Source organism: Mustela nivalis (assembly GCF_964662115.1).
Source record: "Mustela nivalis genome assembly, chromosome: 4".
Taxonomy (NCBI): Eukaryota; Metazoa; Chordata; class Mammalia; order Carnivora; family Mustelidae; genus Mustela; species Mustela nivalis.
Genome location: NC_139023.1, coordinates 28820535 through 28841920, shown reverse-complemented (window position 1 = coordinate 28841920; position 21386 = coordinate 28820535). Strand labels below are relative to the sequence as shown.

At 35.3% G+C, this 21386-nt stretch overlaps 1 long non-coding RNA gene across 3 annotated transcripts in view; it reads right to left on the bottom strand.

Moving 5' to 3' along the window:
* The window catches only part of LOC309863562, a 163318-nt gene that overhangs the window by 6891 nt on the left and 135041 nt on the right, over positions 1-21386 (bottom strand). For 2 of the 3 annotated variants that reach the window (XR_014311106.1, XR_014311108.1), the window contains one exon: positions 849-953. The exons of the other annotated variant lie outside the window; for it this stretch is intronic. This is a non-coding gene — a long non-coding RNA (uncharacterized lncRNA). The remainder of the gene's footprint in view (positions 1-848; positions 954-21386) is intronic. 3 annotated transcript variants of the gene reach the window in all.

Here is a 21386-nt window from a genome sequence, read left to right as displayed (position 1 = left end):
TTTAGACTCCATGTCAAACTTACTGTAACAGAGCATCCAGGGAGTAGCCTGAAAATCTGTACCTTTTTAAAGAGTTCTCAGAAGAGTCTTGTCATCAGACAAGGTTATGGAACAGTGAATCAGATAATCTCTAAGGTCCCATCCAGTCCTAACACTCTAGACCTTTTCAAAGAGAAAAACATTTTAGGAAGACCATTTATTCTTTAAGGCCGCTGAAAGAGTACAGTAGTAATTGAATTCACCACCATGGTAATTTAAAAAGCAGTACCTGAGTGACCTGAGCTATAGGAACCCCTTGGGAATAAGCTAGTCAACAGAAACATTTGGCAGCATTTAGATGCATTAAAAGTATTACTAATACTGGTGTTTTGCTGTATAAAGAATGATACACTTTTGAAGCTCAGGCTCCTTAACTACATTGCTCAATTGTAACACCTTTATTTCCACCTGCTTTTATTTCTGCTCTTCTTTTTACAGCTTCAGAATACTGACACACAGTAAGAAACAATAAAAAAAAAAAAAGGGCAATCCTGTTGAAATGAAAATGAACATAACCTGCAGTGTCTTCTGCTCATTTATGTATTTCTCAGAAGACTATGCTGCTCAAGGAAGGATTAAAGTTTACACAGTGCAAAGTGTCTCCTATCATGATTACTTAAGCCTTCAGCCTTTTTGTAACAGGAAATATGGGAACCCTGCAAACAGCAATGTTGGTGGTGGAAATGCTAAACAATGGTTCTATTTCGTATGTAATGGCATCATCTCCTGAGTCACTGAACTCATGAATGGTACAGGCTGTGGTTTATGCCACTTTATTAAGTCTAAAAAATTACATAAATGGATGTTACCTGAACAAATTAAGAGGCAGATCACTGTAGTGACTGTTAGGTGAGGAGGGAGAAGTAACAGAGTGGACATCTTGTGAGTTGATATCCTCGAATGGCAAATGTTGCCTGAAAAGTGAAGGGATATAAGGTATGTACTCCCCTCACATTCTTCCCACAAAGCCTAAAGAAACTGCACAGAGGATCATAGGGACGGGGAGGAATAATTGAAAGGGAAGAAATCAGGGAGACAAAAATTGAGCAACTCTAGACTCCAGGAAACAAACTGAGGGTTGCAGAATGGGAGGTAGATGGGGTGATGGGGTACTTGGGTGACAGGCATTAAAGATGGCACATGATATGATGAGCAATAACTGTTACACACAACTAATGAATCACTGAACATTACATTAAAAACTAATGATGCACTGTATATTAGCTAAATGAATTTAAATTAAAAAAATAAAATGGTGGGGGGAAGTCTAAATAAACAGACCATTTCTATCCTATATGGAATTCTAAAGTATTCATAAAGTCTATCCTGAGAATAGTCACAGTGTTCATTCAGACTTCCTTTTATGGATTTTATCACATTAATGTGATTGACTCATTAACTACCCATTATATTTTCTTTAGTCTTTCATCTTTAGTGCTTTCAACTATACTCATTTCCCCCCCTTCTAACAGCTATGTTTAAGAGAACAAAACAGTCACAGAAAAGTTGAGGGCTTTTCTCAATGCCACACTGCAAGTCAGTGCCATGACTGTGCAAAATAATTCTTATTTTATTTTCCATTAAACTTTCATAAGGTCATCAAATTTCCTCAAGGTGGGTGTCCATGTTAATTTTACATTTCGATCCATTTCAAACATTGGAGACAGGTGGTCTTGTTATTTTAGGCAATGTATTAAGTGCTAAAGGACGATCATGGTCACTCTCAAAAGATTTTATATTAACTACATTCCATAGTTCATGGATTGCTGAATAATCAGGTTCTGCTAGAAGAGACTATTTCAGTGGACCAGCAAGTCAAAATATCTGGATAAATAACAGCATTTATCCTACCTAATCTTGGAAAAGATGATGATCAAGGTTGTAATAAATTTTAGAAATTTTGAAAATTTTATTGAGAAAATGATACAGAGTCACAGAAAGACATCATATGTGTGAATTACCTGGTCAGACATGTAGCTTAGACATTACTCTGGTACAAGGGAAAAGTTTGCAGAAGATTGCTGCAAATGCTCCAATAAATAATGATAAGACTTGAACTTGGACAATTCATCCAATTAAAGTCTAAAAATATGCCAGTCTCTTATTTCTGCAGTCATCATATTTCTGCATCCAATCCTCACCTTTACAGAGGCAGAACAAAATTCTTTGGTACAGGCACCTAAAGATGACAGCCTCTGAATACCTACCTCATGCCCCTGGAGATCTCAGAACTTGAGTATAAACTAGAATGTGGGAATTAATTTTTTAACTTCTAAAGAAAAATATTCCATTCCAGTGAATGGAATACATCATTTATCTCTTAGCTTTACTAGTCTGATGCTGATTTCAATCATAAAGTGATCTTACTTTCAATATTCACCAAAAGATGTGTCTATTTTCCTAGTTCTATTTGATGTTAGTAGATGTTACTTTTAAAAAGGGCTTCAACAAGATGGGATCCGGAGGGAGACAAACCATAAGAGACTCAAATCTCACAAAACAAACTGAGGGTTGCTGGGTGGAGGGGGGTCCGGAGAGAGTGGTAGGGTTATGGACATTGGGGAGGGTATGTGCTATGGTGAGTGCTGTGAAGTGTGTAAACCTGATGATTCACAGACCTGTACCCCTGGGGCTAATAATACATTATATGTTTACAAAAAAATTTAATAAGAAGGGCTTCAAAGTCATCTAAGTTTGGGCAATATGCAGATAACAAAGTTAAATGCTTCTTTATTAAAGCATTTTCCATACCTTTATTGTGCTAATGTATATGGCTATTCTCTCACAGGGATGGTGAATGGTGCTTTCCAAACTTAGCTGAACATGCCATGCTTTTTTTCTCCTGGACCATATTATTAGTGTTTTCCAGAACACACTTCAGGGAACACCGAAGAATGGCTCTGTGTTCTCAATGCTGTTACACCACTGTACTCATTTCCAGTAGTTTAATAGTTCCAAAAGGCATTTCACAAACAAAACCACTTCCTTGTGGGGACTTTGAACATAAATGACCAAAGAAGCACAGAGTGCATGGTAAGCCCAGGGTATCTTAACAACACTCATAGTAGCAATTAACTCCAGCTTTCATTATGTGATTCAACTTCTGCAGTTTTAATATTTGAGTAGATGTTTTCCTCCTCTCCACTTCTACCTTTATTCATTAAATGCTCTATGAATACAAAGATTGTATGATGCTGCACTGGCCATTAGAGTTGCATCAGTAATCTCTCATTGCTTAATCTGAATTTTTCATTTAAATTTTGAGATGAAAATGTACAAGCCATCTCTGCAGTTAATCTGATTATGTCACTGATATGTAATAGTAAAAATTAAAAATTTTAATTTCTAGATGTCAAAGTTATATTAAATCTGAAAGACACATTTAACTGAATGCTTCCATTTTTCATGAAAATGGAAGGTCATTAAGGGTCTACTCCAGAAGTTAATTTAGATCAAATCCCAAATTCAGACTGAAATATTTAGCATTGCAAAATAATCCTTTTTTCCTTGTTTTAAAATCTCCAGATTTTTTTATTTATGACTTGAACTATCTCTGCCTTCCTAAATTCTGCTCAAAATATATCTGTAAATAAAATCTTTATGAGTAAGGCTTTTGTGCTTGCCATCAACTGGGCAACTTTTGGAGCATTTGTGGAGAAATTCCATTTGATGAGAAGAGCACTTCACAGCCCTAAAGTAGTAACTATGTTCACTTTCCAAGTTGTTTTTCCAGGCCAGTTCTCTCTTTCAGTATACTTTTTTTTTTCTTTTCACTTTCATAAAATTTTGAAAACTTTTTAAAAACCTTTAACAAGATGTTGGCATTTTACCTTTTCTTGTTCTTTCATTTAGGATCCATTACTTGGAACTGAGAGAGACTTTGGCCAGAGGGCTAACTCTGGTAAACTGATATTTTTTTTTTCCTTGTAAGAGCCTCAGAACAAAACAGTGAGACAGGATGCACTTTGCCAAACCTTGGGGCAGGGATCCTGCTTTAGTGAACTGATATTTCATTTTAGTTTTTTTTTTTTTTTAAGTTCCTAAGGGAAGGACACTAAAGACGCTTACCCATGTAAACACATGCAATAGAAATTCAGAAAACAGATTTTTGTTTTGAAATCCTAAAACTTTCAATTAGAATTCTAGTTTCAAAGAGGTTACTTTCAGTTTCTCTTTTGTTAATCTAATGGAGTCTAAAATGTCACAGATAATGGTATTCTAAACTAAATTAGCGTAATAAACCATTTGCATATTTGTTAATTGGAAAAGTAAGATTTCTATGCAACTAGGCCATAATTTTGATTACATATCTAATTTATACAGTTTACACTCACTACCGATGATGGAACTATGGGTTTCTTTATATAATGTATTTTATCACATTTATTAAATCCAAATCATAACATCTAAATGACACAGACATCACTTTAAATTGTTTTTTAATATCTGCAGTAATTGATGATTGGACATTCATGAGCTGATATTACAAACATGTTGAGGAAGAACATGGATATAAATAGGAGGGTGGGGAAGGGATAGTAAATATTTAACTTTAGCTACTCTTTCCTAGATCCATATTCTGTTTGAAGGAGAGGTGGAGAACCAAACTCATGTATGTATTTTTCTAATGCAAGCTAGTTTTGAAAAAGGCACAAAGATCTAAATATAGACATAGGTGAGGAACCTGAATCCTTTGCCCTTCTTAGAATCAGGACACTGGCTGAGAATGGGTGATAGATGGCTTCCTAAGAGCAATAGGACACTGTTAAAAGGAGGAGGAGGAATGCATACTGAATGTGAAAGAAAAAAAAAAAAAGTCCACTATACTGGAAGAAAAATTTGATCCAAACTGAGGTCCCAGAGGTCCATCAAGGGTACGGATAAAAACATAGATTCATTAAGTGATAGGGACCAGTGGATTATATTCTCTCTAGTTTCTTCTATCTTTATTTTGTTTCTGTATTAAAAGCTTCATGGGGAGATGGAGAGAAGGGAGTTGGGGGAAATTGGAGGTGGAGATGAACCATAAGACTGTGGACTCTGAGAAACTAACTGTGGGTTTTGGAGGGGAGGGAGATAGGAGGTTGGGTGAGCATGGTGGTGGGTATTGTGGAGGGCACGTATTACATGCAGCACTAGATGTGGTGCATAAAAAATGAATTCTGGAACACTGAAAAAAAATTTTAAAAATAAATAAAAATTAAAACAAAACAAAACAAAACAAAACAGAAATGAAAAAAAAAAAAAAAGCTTCAAAAAAATGTACTGCACAGGCCCAGAGAAGTCAATGTTAGGAGGAATTATAACTATGTGAGAATGGGTACATATATATTCTTCTTCCTATTTATTTCTAGAACTGAAAGTTGCTCTTTTGAGTTTTTTGCATAATAAAAGATCCTCTAGAAACCCTAAATAATATTGAGGTTATTTTATTGTTTAAATATGATTCAACTCAGTTTCTCTTATTTAACTATAGCCTGCTAAACACCGATGTTACATAAATGGATAAGTATGGCCCATTCTTTCAGGAATGCTTAGTTATAAGAGACAGATAATCATAAGGTTTCAATGTGAAAAGTGTTATAACAGATATGATCAGGATACTATGCCATCAAAAATAAGAGGTAACTTCCCCATCCAAAGAGCTCATGAAGAGCCTCCTTAATTAATAGTAGGTGAGCTAAATTGTTAAATAGGCTCAACCAGATGAAAAGAATGGGGGTGGAGAGATTTATTAAGGGTTTTTCTCCAACTATCAACACTAAAATTTAGTTTTCAAATATTTCTCCTCTAAATATTTATATATGTTTAGCCTTCCAGGCCAAACATATATAAATCAAGAGAGTCTCCTCTAATGTCAAATTCAAAACAATAGAACATGTAACAGTTGCACATAAGCATCACACTGAAATAAATACTCAGGCTGTTTGCCAATTCTATTATACATTTTCATCTTGATTGAACATATCATAATCATCATAAAAATTTGCTTTTAATGTTACTACAAAATAATAAGAAATAAGCCTGAAAAACTTCTTTAAAAATAAATGTTGGCAATTTATAACTTTGAATAGATACAAAACAATCAGAGTTAAGATAATCAGCATCTAATTGTGTCCAGAATTAATGATATCCAAGCCATTTCCTGCATTACCTTCTGAGTTCATGATGTTGGACGATCATCTATAATTTATACTTTACACTGAAGGGGCATCGAGAATAGCTAAGAAAATTTTGGAGTTAATACTGGGAAATAAAGAGTAGCCATGCTTCCTAAGGGATTGAATTTAAGCTAGATTATGAAGGTTATTTCCTTAAGTATGCTTACAACCAATGTCACATGTTATCTAAGAACCTACAAATGATAATTGTTCAAAGTCCAAAAATACTAATAAAACATATACTCAGCAGCTAGATAATTCTGGGAATCTCTACATACAACACTCATTTCTTTGACTGCAAAGAATAGCCCCATAATAACAATTAAAACACTTTAAGCCAAAATATCAGTTTATACTGTGTGAACTGTATATAGTGTGAGAATGTATGGAAGGATATACTGCCCTATGGAAAAAGGGATCTAAGGAGGCTGGGAAGATGATGGAGTAAGAGGACCCTAAGCTCAGCATATTTCATGGATACAACTAAATAAACTTACATCAGTGTTAAAAATCCAGGAAAGCACTTGGAAGACTGGCAGAACAAACTTCACAACTAAAGGTAGAGAAAAAGCCACAACTAAAAGGGTAGGAAGGGGTGAAGATGCTGTAGGAAGCAAAATGCACCTTGGGGGTTAACAGGAGGGAGGGAGCCACTGGTATAAGAAGGGCAAGAAACAGAATATCATCTTGGGGAGCTGGCAAGGGAAAGATGAATCCCTATAACATCTGGCTTTGAAAGCAGGAACAACTGAATATCCTAAGTTCTTACAACCCTTGGGAGATAAAGCCTGGAATTTTAAAAATCAGGGGGCTCTTCTCTGGGAGAGCCCCAAGGGCAACAGGAAGCTGTTTTCCCACCCTTAAAGAGACACCATGACAAAAATCCCTGGAAGACACAATGTAGAAGGAGCAGTTTCAGGGCATATGGGGGAAAGAGCAAAATACTCATCTCAGAGCCTCTCCTAGAAAGGCAGGGATCACAAGAAGACCCCTTCAGGAATAAAGGAGCTGGCAGGATCCATTTCCCTCCCCACTCCTAAGCATAAGCACTGGGCCATCTGCTGCAAGGACATGCACTATCTAACTTGCTTACACCAAGCTACTTGCCCGAGTTTTGGCAGACCTGCCCTTTCCAGTCATGCTTACCTTAGTCCTGGGGCTGTGGCCTCCTCCCCCAGAAGATAGCGCAAACCTCAGCAGCATTGCATCTCTCATGCAGTGTGCTTTGTGGGGACTTTGTGCCAGCAACAGCAGCAGCAGGGCTTTATAGAAACCTAAGGTACACCTTGTTAAAACTGGCCACCAAAAGTGGCCAGGACACAAGAGCAGGTCACACACAATACACACAGGAGAAACCTCCTGAAATGCTATGTCTGGGTAACAGGGGACAGCTGCACTACAGGGTACCACAGGACCTCTTCTTCATAAGGACAATACTTTCAATATCAGGAGAAATAGTGAGTTTCTAACACAAAGCAAAAGACACAGAGAGTTAGACAAAATGAAGAGACAGAGGAATGTGTCCCAAATGAAAGAATAGGATAAAACCACAGTAAGAGACCTAAGCAAACAGGTATGAGCAATATGTCTGATAGAGGATTTAAAGTAATGATCATAAAGACACTCATGGGACTTGAGAAAAGAGTGGAGGACATCATTGAGACACTTAATAAAGAGATAAAAAATAACCCACCAGGGATGAAAAACACAATAAATAAAATTAAAAGAACATTAAATGGAATAAATATCAACTAGAGGAAGCAGAGGAATGAATTACTGACCTGGAAGACACAGTAATGGAAAGTAATCAAGCTGAGTTGTGAGACAAAAAAATAACAGGTAAAATTAGGAAGACTTCGGGAATTCAGTGACTACATCAAACAAAATAACATTCACATTATAGGTATCCTAGAAGAAGAGCAGAGAGAAAATGGGGCAGAAATTTTATTTGAATAAATAATAGATAAAAATTTCCCAAATCCGGGGAAGGAAACAGATATCCAAACCCAGAAGGCAGAGAGATCCCCAACAAAATCAAGCCAATGAGGTCCATATTAAGACACACAGTAATTAAAAATGGTAGAAAAGAGTGATAAAGGAGAATTTTAAAAGCAGCCAAAGAAAAGAAGACAGTTACATACAAGGGAAATCCCATAAAGCTGTCCGTGGATTTTCAGCAGAGACTTGGCAAGCCAGAAAGGAATGCCATTATATACCCAAAGTGCTAAAAGAGGAAACAACAACAACAACAACAACAAAACAGAACAAAACAAAACAAAAAACCTGCAGCCAAGAATACTCTATCCAACAAGGTTATCATTCAGAATATAAGGAGAGATAAAGAGTTTCTCAGGCAAACATAAACTAAAAGCGTTCTTGACCATGAAAGCAGCCTAACAAGAAATGTTAAAGGGGACTTTTTGAGTGGAAAAGAAAGGCCATGATTATGAAAAGTAGGAAATGCAAAAACAGTAAAAATAAGTATATCCGTAAAAATCAGTCAAGGGATTCACAAAATAAAAGCATGTAAAGCACGACACCATATGTGTAAACCATGGGGAGGAGGGGTTCCTGGGTGGCTTTGTTGGTTGAGTATCTGCCTTTGGCTCTGGTCATGATCCTGGGGTTCTGGGATCAAGCCCCACATCAGGTTCCCTGCTCAGCGGGGAGCCTGCTTCTCCCTCTCCCTCTGCACTCCGCTTTCTTGCTCACTCTCTCTCTATCTCAAATAAGTAATAAATAAATAAATAAATAGATGAATAAATAAATAAAAATATAGGGAAAAGAAGAATAAAGAATGGGTTCAAACTTAACTGACAATCAACTTACCATAAACTGCTATATGCAGAAGAGGTTATATACAAATCTAATGGTAACACAAATCAAAAACCTTAACAGATATGAAAAATATAAAGGAGAAACAATCAAAATATAATACTAAAGAATGGCTGCAAACTATGAAAGAGAGCAAAAGAAGGATCAGAGAAAAAATATAAAAATAACTACAGAATAAGTAATAAAATGACAATAAATACATATCTATCAAAATTACTGGGAATATAAATGAACTAAATACTCCAATCAAAGGACACAGGGTAGCAGAACAGATAAATAAATAATACCTATCTGTATGCTGCCTATAAGAGACTTATTTCAGACCTGAACACACACTTGCAGCAGATTGAAACGAAGGGATGGATATTTTACCATGCAAACGGATGTCAAAGGAAAGTCAGGGTAGCAATACTTATATCAGACAAAGAAGACTTTAAGACAAAGACTGTAACAAGAGACAAAGGAAGACACTGTATAAACAAAATGGGGAAAATCCACAAAGAAGATACAACAGTTTTAAGTATTTATGCATCCAACATGGTTGCATCTTAATACATAAAACATTTAGTAACAAAAGAAATAATTGAAAGTAATACAATACAGCAGGAGACTTTAATAACTCACATCAACAGACAAACCATCTAGATCATCAGATCAACAAGGAAACAGTAGCTTTGAATGATACACTGGACCAAATGGATTTAACAGACACACAAAAAATTCCATCCAAAACAACAAAACATACATTCTTTTCAAGTGCATTTCAAACATTCTCCAGAATAGATCATGTAGTAGGCCACAGAACAAATCTCAACAAATTTAAAAATATTGAAATCATACCACGTGTATTTTTCTAACCAAAATACTATAAAACTGGAAATCAACCATAAGAAAAAATCTGGAAAGAGCATAAACACATGGAGGTTAAATAACATGCTACCAAAAAATGAATGGGTCAATCAAAAAGTCAAAAAGAAATCAAAAGTTACATGGAAAGAAATGAAAATGAAAACACAATGGCCCAAAATCTCTGGGATGGAGCAAAAGCAGTTCCAAGAGGGAAGTTTAGAACAATTCAGGCCTACCTCAAAAAGCAAGAAACATCTCAAATAAACACTAGGTTACATATGGCCTTTCTTTTCACTACTTCTGTATATTTGGGGTAAATATCCAGCAGTGCAATTGAAAGGTCACAGGGTAGCTCCATTTTTACTTTCTTAAGGAATCTCCACACTGTTTTCCAAAGTGGCTGCACCAACTTGCATTCCCACCAACAGAATAAGAGGGTTCCCCTTTCTCCACATCCTCTCCAATAATGTTGTTTACTGTCTTGTTGATTTTGGCCATTCTAACTGGTGTAAGATGGTAGCTCAAAGTGGTTTTGATTTGAATCTCCCTGATAGCTAATGATGATGAACATTTTTCATGTGTCTGTTAGCCATGTGTATGTTTTCTTTGGAGAAGTATCTGTTCATGTCTTCTGCCCATTTTTTGACGTGATTATCTATTTTGTGTGTGTTGAGTTTGAGGAGTTCTTTATAGATCTTGGATATCAACCCTTTGTCTGTAGCGTCACTCGTGAATATCTTCTCCCATTCTATGGGTTGCCTCTTTGTTTTGTTGACTGTTTCCTTTGCTGTGCAGGAACTTTTGATCTTGATGAAATCCCAAAAGTTCATTTTCTCTTTTATTTTCTTTGCCTCTGGGGACATGTCTTGAAAGAAGTTGCTGTGGCCAATGTCGAAGAGGTTACTGCATATGTTCTCTTCTAGGATTTTGATAGATTCCTGCCTCATATTGAGGTCTTTTATCCATTTCAAGTTTATCTTTGTGTATGGTATAAGAAAAAGGTTGAGTTTCATTCTTCTATACATAGCTCTCCAATTTTCCCAGCACCATTTATTGAAGAGACTATCTTTTTTCCATTGGATATTTTTTCCTGCTTTGTCAAAGGTTATTTGACCATAGAGTTGAGGGTCCATATCTGGGCTCTCTACTCTGTTCCAGTCTCTACTCTGTCCACTGGTCTGTGTTTCCATTTTTGTGCCAGGACCACACTGTCTTGGTGATCACAGCTTTGTAGCAAAGCTTGAAATCAGGCAACGTGATGCCCCCAGTTTTGTTTTTCTTTTTCAACACTTCCTTAGCAATTCAAGGTATCTTCTGGTTTCACACAAACTTTAGGACTGTTTGTTCCAGCTCTTTGAAAAATACCTGTGGAATTTTGACTGGGATGGCATTGGAAGTATAGATTGCTCTAGGCAGGATAGACATTTTAACAAAGTTTATTTTTCAGATCCAGGAGCATGGAACGTTCTTCCATCATTTTGTGTCTTCTTCAATTTCTTTCATGAATGTTCTGTAGTTCCTCAAGTACAGATCCTTTACCTCTTGGTTAGGTTTAGTCCCAAGTATCTTATGGTTCTTGGTGCTATAGTAAATGGAATCGATTCTCTAATTTCACTTTTTATTTTTTCATTGTTAGTATAAAAGAAAGCAACTGATTTCTGTACATTGATTTTGTAACCTGCCACATTACTGAATTATTGTACTAGTTCTAGTAGTTTGAGGATGGAGTCTTTTGGGTTTTCTGTATAAAGTATCATGTGATCTGCAAAGAGAGAGAGTTTGACTTCTTCTTTTTCAGTTTGAATATCTTTTATTTCTTTGTGTTGTCTGATTGCTCTTGCTAGGATTTCTAGTACTATGTTGAACAACAGTGGCAAGAGAGGACATCCTTGTCATGTTCCTGCTCTCAAAAGGAAAGCTATCAGCTTTTCCCCATTGAAGATGATATTTGCTGTGGATTTTTCATAGATTTTCTGAAGTTGAGGAATGTTCCCTCTATCCCTATCTATACTTTGAATCGTTTTAATTAGGAACGGATGCTGTATCTTGTCAAATGCTTTTTCTGCATCAATTGAGAGGAACATGTGGTTATTCTCTCTTATTGATTTGTTCTATCACATTGATTAATTTGCAAATGTTGAACCACCCTTGCATACCATGGATAAATCCCACTTGTGAAATAAACAACCCAACCTTATACTGAAAGGTGATAGAAAAAGAACAGCAAGCAAAACCCTAAACAGCAGAAGGAAGGAAATAATAAAGACTATAGCAGAAATAAATAAATGAAAACTAAAATAACAATAGAATAGATCAATGAAACCAAAAGCTGGTTCTTTGAATAAATTGACAAAATTGATAAACCTCTAGCCAACTCATCCAAAATAGAGAGAGGACTAAAATAAAATCAGAAACAAAGAGGAGCAATAACAACCAACACTACAGAAAAACAATTATAATAGAATATTAAGAAAAGTTATATGCCAACAAATTGGGCAACCTAGGAGAAATGGATAAACCTAGAAGAAATGGGTAAATCCCTAAAAATACGTAACCTACCAAAACTCAAGCTGAAGAACAGAAAATTTGGCAAACTGATTACCAGCAATGAAACCATCAGTAATCAAACAACTCCCAACAAACAAAAGTCCAGGATCCAACAGCTTCACGGGGGAATTCTACCAAATATTAAAGGAGAGTTAATATCTATTCTTCTCACACTTTCCCAAAAAACAGAAGAAGGAAAACTTCAAAATTCATTCTGAGTCTAGAATTACCCTGATAACCAAAACCAGATAAAGATACCACAAAAAAGAGAACTAGAGGCCAGTATCTCTGATGAACATAAATGCAAATTCCTCAACAAAATATTAGCAAATGCAATCCAATAATACATTAAAAAAATCAATCACCATCATCAAGCAGGGTTTATTCTTAGAATGGAAGGGTGGTTAAATATTCACAAATTAATCAACATGATACATCCCATCAATAAGAGAAAGGATAAAAACAGTAACATTTCAATAGATGCAAAAAAGTTTTTGACAAAGTACAACATCCATTCATAATAAAAACTTTCAACAAAGTAAGTCTAGAGGGAACATACCTCAAAATAATAAAGTCCTTACATGAAAAACCCAAAGCTAACACTGTAGTCAAAGGAGAAAATCTGACAACTTTCCCCCTAAGGTCAGGAACAAGACAAAGATGTCCAATTTCATCACTTTTATCCAACATAGTACTGGAAGACCTAGACACAGGCAATCAGAAAAACAGAAAGAAACAAAGACATCCAAATTGGTAGGGAACAAGTAAAACTTTCACTATTTGTGGATAACATGATACTATCTATATACAGAATACTGGAAAGACTCTACCATAAAAACTACTATAACTGATACACAAATTCAGTAAGGTGGCAGGATACAACATCAATATATAGAAATTTGTTGCATTTCTATATACTAATAATGAAGCAGCAGAAAAAGAAATTAAGAAAATAGTCCCATTTATAATTATACCAAAAATAATAAAATACCTAGGAATAAACCAAGGAGGTTAAAAATCTGTACTCTAAATGTTATAAAGCACTGATGAAAGAAATTAGAGACAACAACAAAGAAATGGAAAGACATCCAACACTCACGGATTAGAACAACAAATATTGTTAAAATGTCTATACTAGGGCACCTGGGTGGCTCAGTCTGGTTAAGCTTCTGCCTTCAGTTCTGGGATTAAGCCTCATGTCAGTCTCCTTCTCCCTCTGCCACACCCCCTGCTTGTGCTAAAATGAACAATATCATTAAAAAATAAATATATAAAATGTCTGTATTACCCAAAGCAATCTACACATTTATTGGAGCCCTTACTAAACTATCAATGGCGGGGAGCCTGGGTGGCTCAGTGGGTTAAAGCCTCTGCCTTCGGCTCAGGTAATGTTCCCAGGGTCCTGGGATCGAGCCCCGCATTGGGCTCTCTGCTCAGCAGGGATCCTGCTTCCTCCTCTCTCTCTCTGCCTGCCTCTCTGTCTGCCTGCCTGCCTGCCTGCCTCTCGGCCTACTTGTAATCTCTGCCTGTCAAATAAATAAATAAAATCTTTAAAAAAAAAAAAAAAAGCTATCAATGGCATTTTCACAAAACCAGAATAAAGAATCCCAAAATTTTAATGGAACTACAAAAGATTCTGAAGAAACCTTGAAAAAGAAAAACAAAACTAGAGATGTATTACAATTCCAGACTTTAAGATATTATTACAAAGCTTTATTAATCAAAACAGTATGGTACTAGCATAAAAAACAGACACAAAGATCAACAGAATGGAATAGAAATTGCAAAATAATCCCCATTTATATAATCAATCTTCAACAAAGGAGGAAAGAATATGCAGTTGGAAAAAGTCTCTTCAATAAATGATGTTGGGAAAACTGAACAGCAACATGAAAAGAATGAAATGGACCACTTCCTTAAGCCATACCCCAAAATAGACTCAAAACAAATTATAAACCTAAATGCAAGACCTGAAACCATAAAAATCCTAAAAGAGAGCACAGGCAGTACTTTCTCCAACATCAGCTGTAGCAACTTCTTTCTAGATATATCTCCTGTGACAAGAGAAACAAAAGCAAAATAAACTTTGGGACTACATAAAAATAGATTCAAAATCACAGCACAGCAAAGGGAACAACCAACAAAACCAAAAGGCGACATACTGAATGGAAGAAAATATTTGCAAATGATATGTACAATAAAGGGCTAGTAACCAAAATATATAAAGAACTTACACAAGTCAAGACACAAAAAAACAAATAATCCAAATAATCCAGTTAAGAATGAACAGACATTTCTCCAAAGACGACATACAGATGGCCAACAGAACCATGAAAAAATGTTCTACTCGTCAGGGACATCCAAATTAAAACCACAGTGAGATAGCACCTCCCAACTTCAGAATGGCTAAAATAAAAAAAAATAAAGAACAAGTGTTAGTGAGGATGTGGGGAAAAATGAACCTTTGTGTACTGTTGGTTGAAATAACACACACACACACACACACACACACACACACACACACACACAGTGGAATATTATCAAGCCATAGAAAAGAATGAAATCTGCAATGACATAGATGGATCCAGAGAACATAATGCTAAGAAAAATAAGCCAGTCAGAGAACAAGAAATACTCCAAGATGTCACTCATATGTAGAATTTAAGAATTGCCATTTGCAATGCCATGCATAGAGCTAGAGAGTACTATGCTAAGCAAAATACGTCACTCAAAGAAAGATAAATACCATATGACTTCACTCATGTGAAATTTAGGAAACATAACAGATGAACATAGAGGGAAAAAAAAAGACAAAGCATAAAACAAACAACTCTTAACTATAGAGTACACACTGAGGGCTGCTGGAGGGGAGGTAGGTGGGTGGAAAGGGTTAAATGATGATGTATTAAGGAGGGCACATGTTGTAATGAGCCCTGGGTGCTATACACAAGTGATGAATTACTAAATCCTACACCTGAAACTAATATTACACTGGATATTAGCTAACTGGAATTTATATAAAAACCTGGAAGGAAAAAAAAAAAACAAAATGAACAAAGGGAAAAAAAGGGAGACTGAGACTAACCAAGAAACAGACTTTTAACTAAAAGAAACAAACAGATGGTTTCTAGAGGGGAGGTAGGCGGGAGGATGGGTGAAATAGGTCATCAGGTTGAGGAGTACACTTATTTTGATGAGCACTGAATATATGGAACTGCTGAATCACTAAAGTATAAACTTGAAACTAATATAACACTAGATTAACTACACTGGAGTTCAAATTTATAAATAAATAAATGTAAAAAAATAAAAATAAATAAATAAAAACTAATTATAAAAAAAGAAGGAAGGAAGGAAGGAAAGAGGATCCAGTTTCAAACAACTACTAAATGAACCCTGGCCATTTCCTCAGCTACCATCCATTCTTTTTACACTATATCCAGTCTCCATCCCATCATTTTACATAAATAGGTAATACAAAGGTCATTAATGGCCTCTCTGTCCCTAAAGTGGACATGTTAAACCATCTGTCTTGACTTTTCAGCTAAAATAGCACCAATGATGCATCCTCCTCTGGAAACTTTCTCTTACATTTACCTTCTAGAATATTCCCTTAGCTTTCTATCTCTATGGCTATTTCTTTACAAACCCATCTTCCTCTAACAGGTTCTTAATGTAAAAGCTCTTGAATGCCATAGGTTTTTTCTTGTATTTTCACTTTATATGCTCTCTAGTTATTCCTAAACAAGCTTAATTATCATGGGCAATTAGCTATCTCCCAATTTTGATCTCCAAATATAAATCATTGTCTTCATTCAAGGGCACTACATGAAAATGCCTTCATAGCATCTCTCTTAAGATAATTCAAACTCTAAGATATTCAAAGATAATTTGATGTCTATAAAATCAATAGGCTAATGGTATACAACCATGCTCTTCCATTCCTAACCCAGCAAATACCACCTCCATCCATCTAGTTGAGCAAATAAAAGTTAGAAATCATTCTTCTTTAGATACCTTCAATTCCCAAAAAATATTTAATACACCTTTGGATTCTTTTTTCACCCTAAAAACAGCTCATATCTGCTAAACTCTCTGCAAATTGTCTCCATGATGGCCCAAATTTCCTTCATATGCTTTCCTCAAATGGTGTTCCCATAATACCTCCGCCATCTTGTACCCCTCATCTATTCTCCCAACTGCTCACAAGTGTTTTTTTTTTTTATATTTTCCCCAAGTTTATTAAGGTATAATTCACATATAGCTGTGTAAACTTAAGGTGTACAATGTAATGACTTGGCATATACTCTGTGAAATGACTACCACAATAAAGTTTGTTAACACATCCATTACCTCATATGGCTATCATTTTGTGTGGTGCTTTATGGGGTGTGTGGTAAGAAGAAGAGTACTGTTGGTTATAATTACTGTGGTATATATTGGAACCCTAGAACTTATAACTGGAAGTTTGTACCCTTTGACCTACATCTTCCTATTTCCTCTCGTCCCTGGCAGCCATTAATATACTGTCTCTAAAAGTTCAGTTTCTTATATATTCCACATAAAAATGAGATCATCCAGTATTTTTCTTTCTCCATCTGACTTATTTCATTTAACAACACATTCCAGGTTCATTCATTCTGTCACAAATGGCAGGATTTACTTCTTTGTTACAGCTAAGTAATTTTCATTACAAACATATACCACATTTTCTTCTGTACCCGTTTATTCATCATCAAATAATAGGTCTTTTCCAGGTCTCATGAATAATGCTCCAGTGAACATGGGAGTACAGATACAGGACTCAAGATACTGAGGCTTCATTTCCTTTGGATATATACACAGAAATGGGATTACTGGATCATATGGTAGTTCTATTTTTAACTCTGAGGAACCTCTATACTTCTTTTCATAATAGCTATACTAGTTTACATTCCCACAAACAGTGCACAAGGGTTCTCTGTTCTCCACAACCTTGTCAACACTTGTTATCTCATCTTTTGATAACAGCCATCTTAACTGGTTTGAGGTGTATCTCACTGGGGTTTTCAATTGCATTTCACAGTTGATTAGTGATACTGAGTAACTCTTCATGTACCTATTGGTCATTTGGATGTATTCTTTGGGGAAAATGTCATCTATTCAGGTCCTCTGCCCATTTTTAAATCAAGTTATTTAACTTTTTTTCCTACTGACTTGTAGAAGTTCCTTATATATTTTGGATATTAACTCCTTATCAGATATATGATTTTCAAATACTTTGTCCCATTCTGTAGGTTGACTTTTCATCTTGTTTCTTTTGTGTGCAGAAGCTTTTTAGTTTGATGTAGTCTGACTTGTTTATTTTTACCTTTGTTGCCTTTTAGTGTCAAATCCATAAATCATTGCCAAGACCAATGGCAAAAGCTTTTTACCTATGTTTCCTTCTATGAGTTTTACAGTTTCAGGTCTTACCATTAAGCCTTTACTCCACGTCAAGTTAATTTTTGTGAGTGGTGTAAGGTAGGAGTTCATGTTATTCTTCAATATGTGGATATCCAGTTTTCCCAATACCATTTATTGAAGAGACTGTTCTTTCCCTATTGTGTGCTTTTGGTGCCCTTCTCAAAGATTAGTTGACTGTCTATATGTAGGGAGACAGTTCTCTACTGGGTTTCTGGGTTTTCTATTTGCTTCCACTGGTGTATGTATCTGATTTCATCTGTTTTTATTACTGTATCTTTGTAGTATAGTTTCATTTTGTTGTAGTTGTTGTTGTTGTTTTTGTAGTATAACTTTAAATCAAGAAGCATAAAGCTTTCACCTTTGTTCTTTTTCTTCAATATTACTTAGCTGATTGTGGTCTTTTGTGGTTTAATATGAGTTTTAGGATTGCTTTTATCTATTTATTTAAAAATTTGGTACAGATTCCATAAAATCTGTAGATTATTTTGATGGCATGGACAATTTAACAAAATTAATTGTTCCAAGCTATAAACAAAGGACATATTTTCATTTACGTGTGTCTTCGTCAGTTTCTTTCATTAATGTCTTACATTTTTTTGTTGTACAGGTCTTTCACCTCCTTGGTTAAATTTATTTCTAAAAATTTTGGCTTTGATACTACTGTAAATAAGTTTGTTTTCTTAACTTCTCCTCCCAAAAGTTTATTAATGTCAGTGGATAGAAATGCAGCTGATTTTTGCTTATTGGTTTCATATACTGCAAATTTACTGAATTAGTTCTAACAGTTTTTTTGGTGGAGTCTTTAAGGTTTTCTGTCTATAAGATTCTATTATTTGCAAATGGAGATAACTTTATCTCTTCCTTTCTCACTGAATGTCTTTCATTTCTTTTTTCTTGCTTGATTACTCTAGCTATGACTTACAGTACTATGTTGAATATGAATTGTGAGAGTGGGCACTCCTGTATTACTCATAATCTTAGAGGAAAAACTTTCAAACTCTCAATACTGAGTATGTTAGCTATAGGCTTATCACGTATGGCCTTTATTATGTTGAGACATATTCCCTCTATAGCCAATTTCTTGATTTTTTTTTCTTTAACTGTGAAAAGATGTTGCATTTTGTCAAAATTTCTTCTAAATCTATTGAGATGACAATATGGATTTTATCCTTCATTCTATTAATGTTATTTATTATATTACTGATTTATTTATGTAGAATCATTCTTCACAACTGATGTTCTATATGCAGAAACATGCCTGTATCACATCTACACTGAAAGACCTTTGTTATACTCTTTGACGATTTACTTTAAAAATACTTCAATGCAAATAGTTTGACATGTGTATAAATTAACCTTAGTTTTCAAAGGTTTGTTAGTTAGAATTTAAAGTACACTAACCAGACATCCACACTTCAGGGATGGTTACACATGCACCAGAAACCTAACTAAAAAAATATAATCAGAGGGTTTGTTAATTAACCTAAGGGATGTTAGATTTTTTTTTTAACTGATGACTGGTATTCAAAATACATGGTTAGCTAGAAAGGTTTTATCAGGCCTAATGTTGCTGCATAAATAAAAACTGAGACTCTCGTAAGCATAGCAGCCTGATACAGCCCTTTGGATCTAGAGTTCTATTCGTCCTAAGTTTCTCCACTGTACTCAATTCTGTTATCTAATTTAATTATCTGAGTAGCTGCCCCTGACATTAGAAAGATTTGCTTTAATGTAAAAAGTGTGCTAAAATGCTTTAGAAAGTGCCTGAACCTAAGTTCTTGTATTTCTTGCTGCTTAATTCCATATATTTATCAAAACACATCTAAGAATTTCTTTCATCAAAATACCATCTAATATTAAGGCCCATTAGGCACACAACCTACTCAAACTACTAGAGTATAAAAACATTAACCAAAATGACATGACCAATGGTTGAGAGTCAAATTTTTTTAGGCCAGGACACAGTACCACATAATAGTTTCTTTTTTAAGGAGGAGCAAAAATAAATCACCTATATTTATATATTTAATAAGTTGTCTTTAGTAGTCATGTAATCACTAGATATTGGAATTTACTGCTTTTAAGATAAAGACTAATATCTTTAACATGATTGCCCAGATTGTTTGGGCTGGCATTTAAAAAAAAAATATGGTGTTGCTTGCATGGCTTAAACATCATAATTTTATTTTCTCACAGTTCTGAGGCTGGAAAATTCAGGATCAAGATCTGTCAGGGCTCAGTTTCTGGTGAGAGCTCTTTTCCTGACTTGGAAATGGCTGCCTCTTTGTTGTCTTCACATGGAGGAATTTGAGCAAGCTTAATGTCTTCTCTCTGTTCTTACATGGCACTAGCTGTAGAACATGAGGTAACCATCCATATGACTGATTAAACCATTACCAGCTCCTCACTTGCCTTATTTTCAAACATAGTTACATTGTAGACTAGGGCTTCCACATTTGAATTGTGGGGATACAGAAACATTCAGTCCACAACAATGGCCTATAATAAGACTTTTATGATTCTTGTTCACTTAATAAGCAACATCTCACACGAATCTCTTCACTTTCTGCATTCTAGTTACAGAAACACTCATTTCTTCTCTCCACTGAGTTCCTTCTCATAGCAGGAAATTCTAACTCATTCCTCTGTTATCAACTCAAAGTGTTCTGAGAAAGACTTCATATTCCCTCATTTATTGTTTCAACTAATTAAAAGCAATAAATTAGGTCTATGTCATGTATCATTTAGAATTTTACTAAAGCATACATACAAATTTGTTTACTGGTTGTGGTGGTGGAGTGCATTGCATGCTGTTTAATGAGTATTTATATGTCTGCTTTAGAATCCACCTCTTACATCAATATTTTATAATCTTTTTAATTTATTTTTTATTTATTTTCAGCCTAACAGTATTCATTATTTTTGCACCACACCCAGTGCTCCATGCAATCCGTGCCCTCTATAATACCCACCGCCTGGTACCCCGACCTCCCACCCCCCACTCCTTCAAAACCCTCAGATTATTTTTCAGAGTCCATAGTCTCTCATGGTTCACCTCCGCTTCCAATTTCCCCCAACTCCCTTCTCCTCTCTAACTCCCCATGTCCTCCATGCTATTTGTTATTCTCCACAAATAAGTGAAACCATATCATAATTGACTCTCTCTGCTTGACTGATTTCACTCAGCATAATCTTTTCCAGTCCCATCCATGTTGCTACAAAATTTGGGTATTCATCCTTTCTGATGGAGGCATAATACTCCATAGTGTATATGGACCACATCTTCCTTATTTATTCGTCCGTTGAAGGGCATTTTATTATCTTTTAATGTCCATCAGAAAACACAGAAGTTAGTTATCATCTTCATTTTAGAGCAGACAAAAATGAGAAAATTTTATGTGATGCTATTACTTGTAAATTTGAGTATTTATTGAAATAGCTGTAAAAGAATGCATTATTAGCCCTTACGGAGCTTACAAAGCTCAGTGGGGGAGTAAATCATTAAACAAT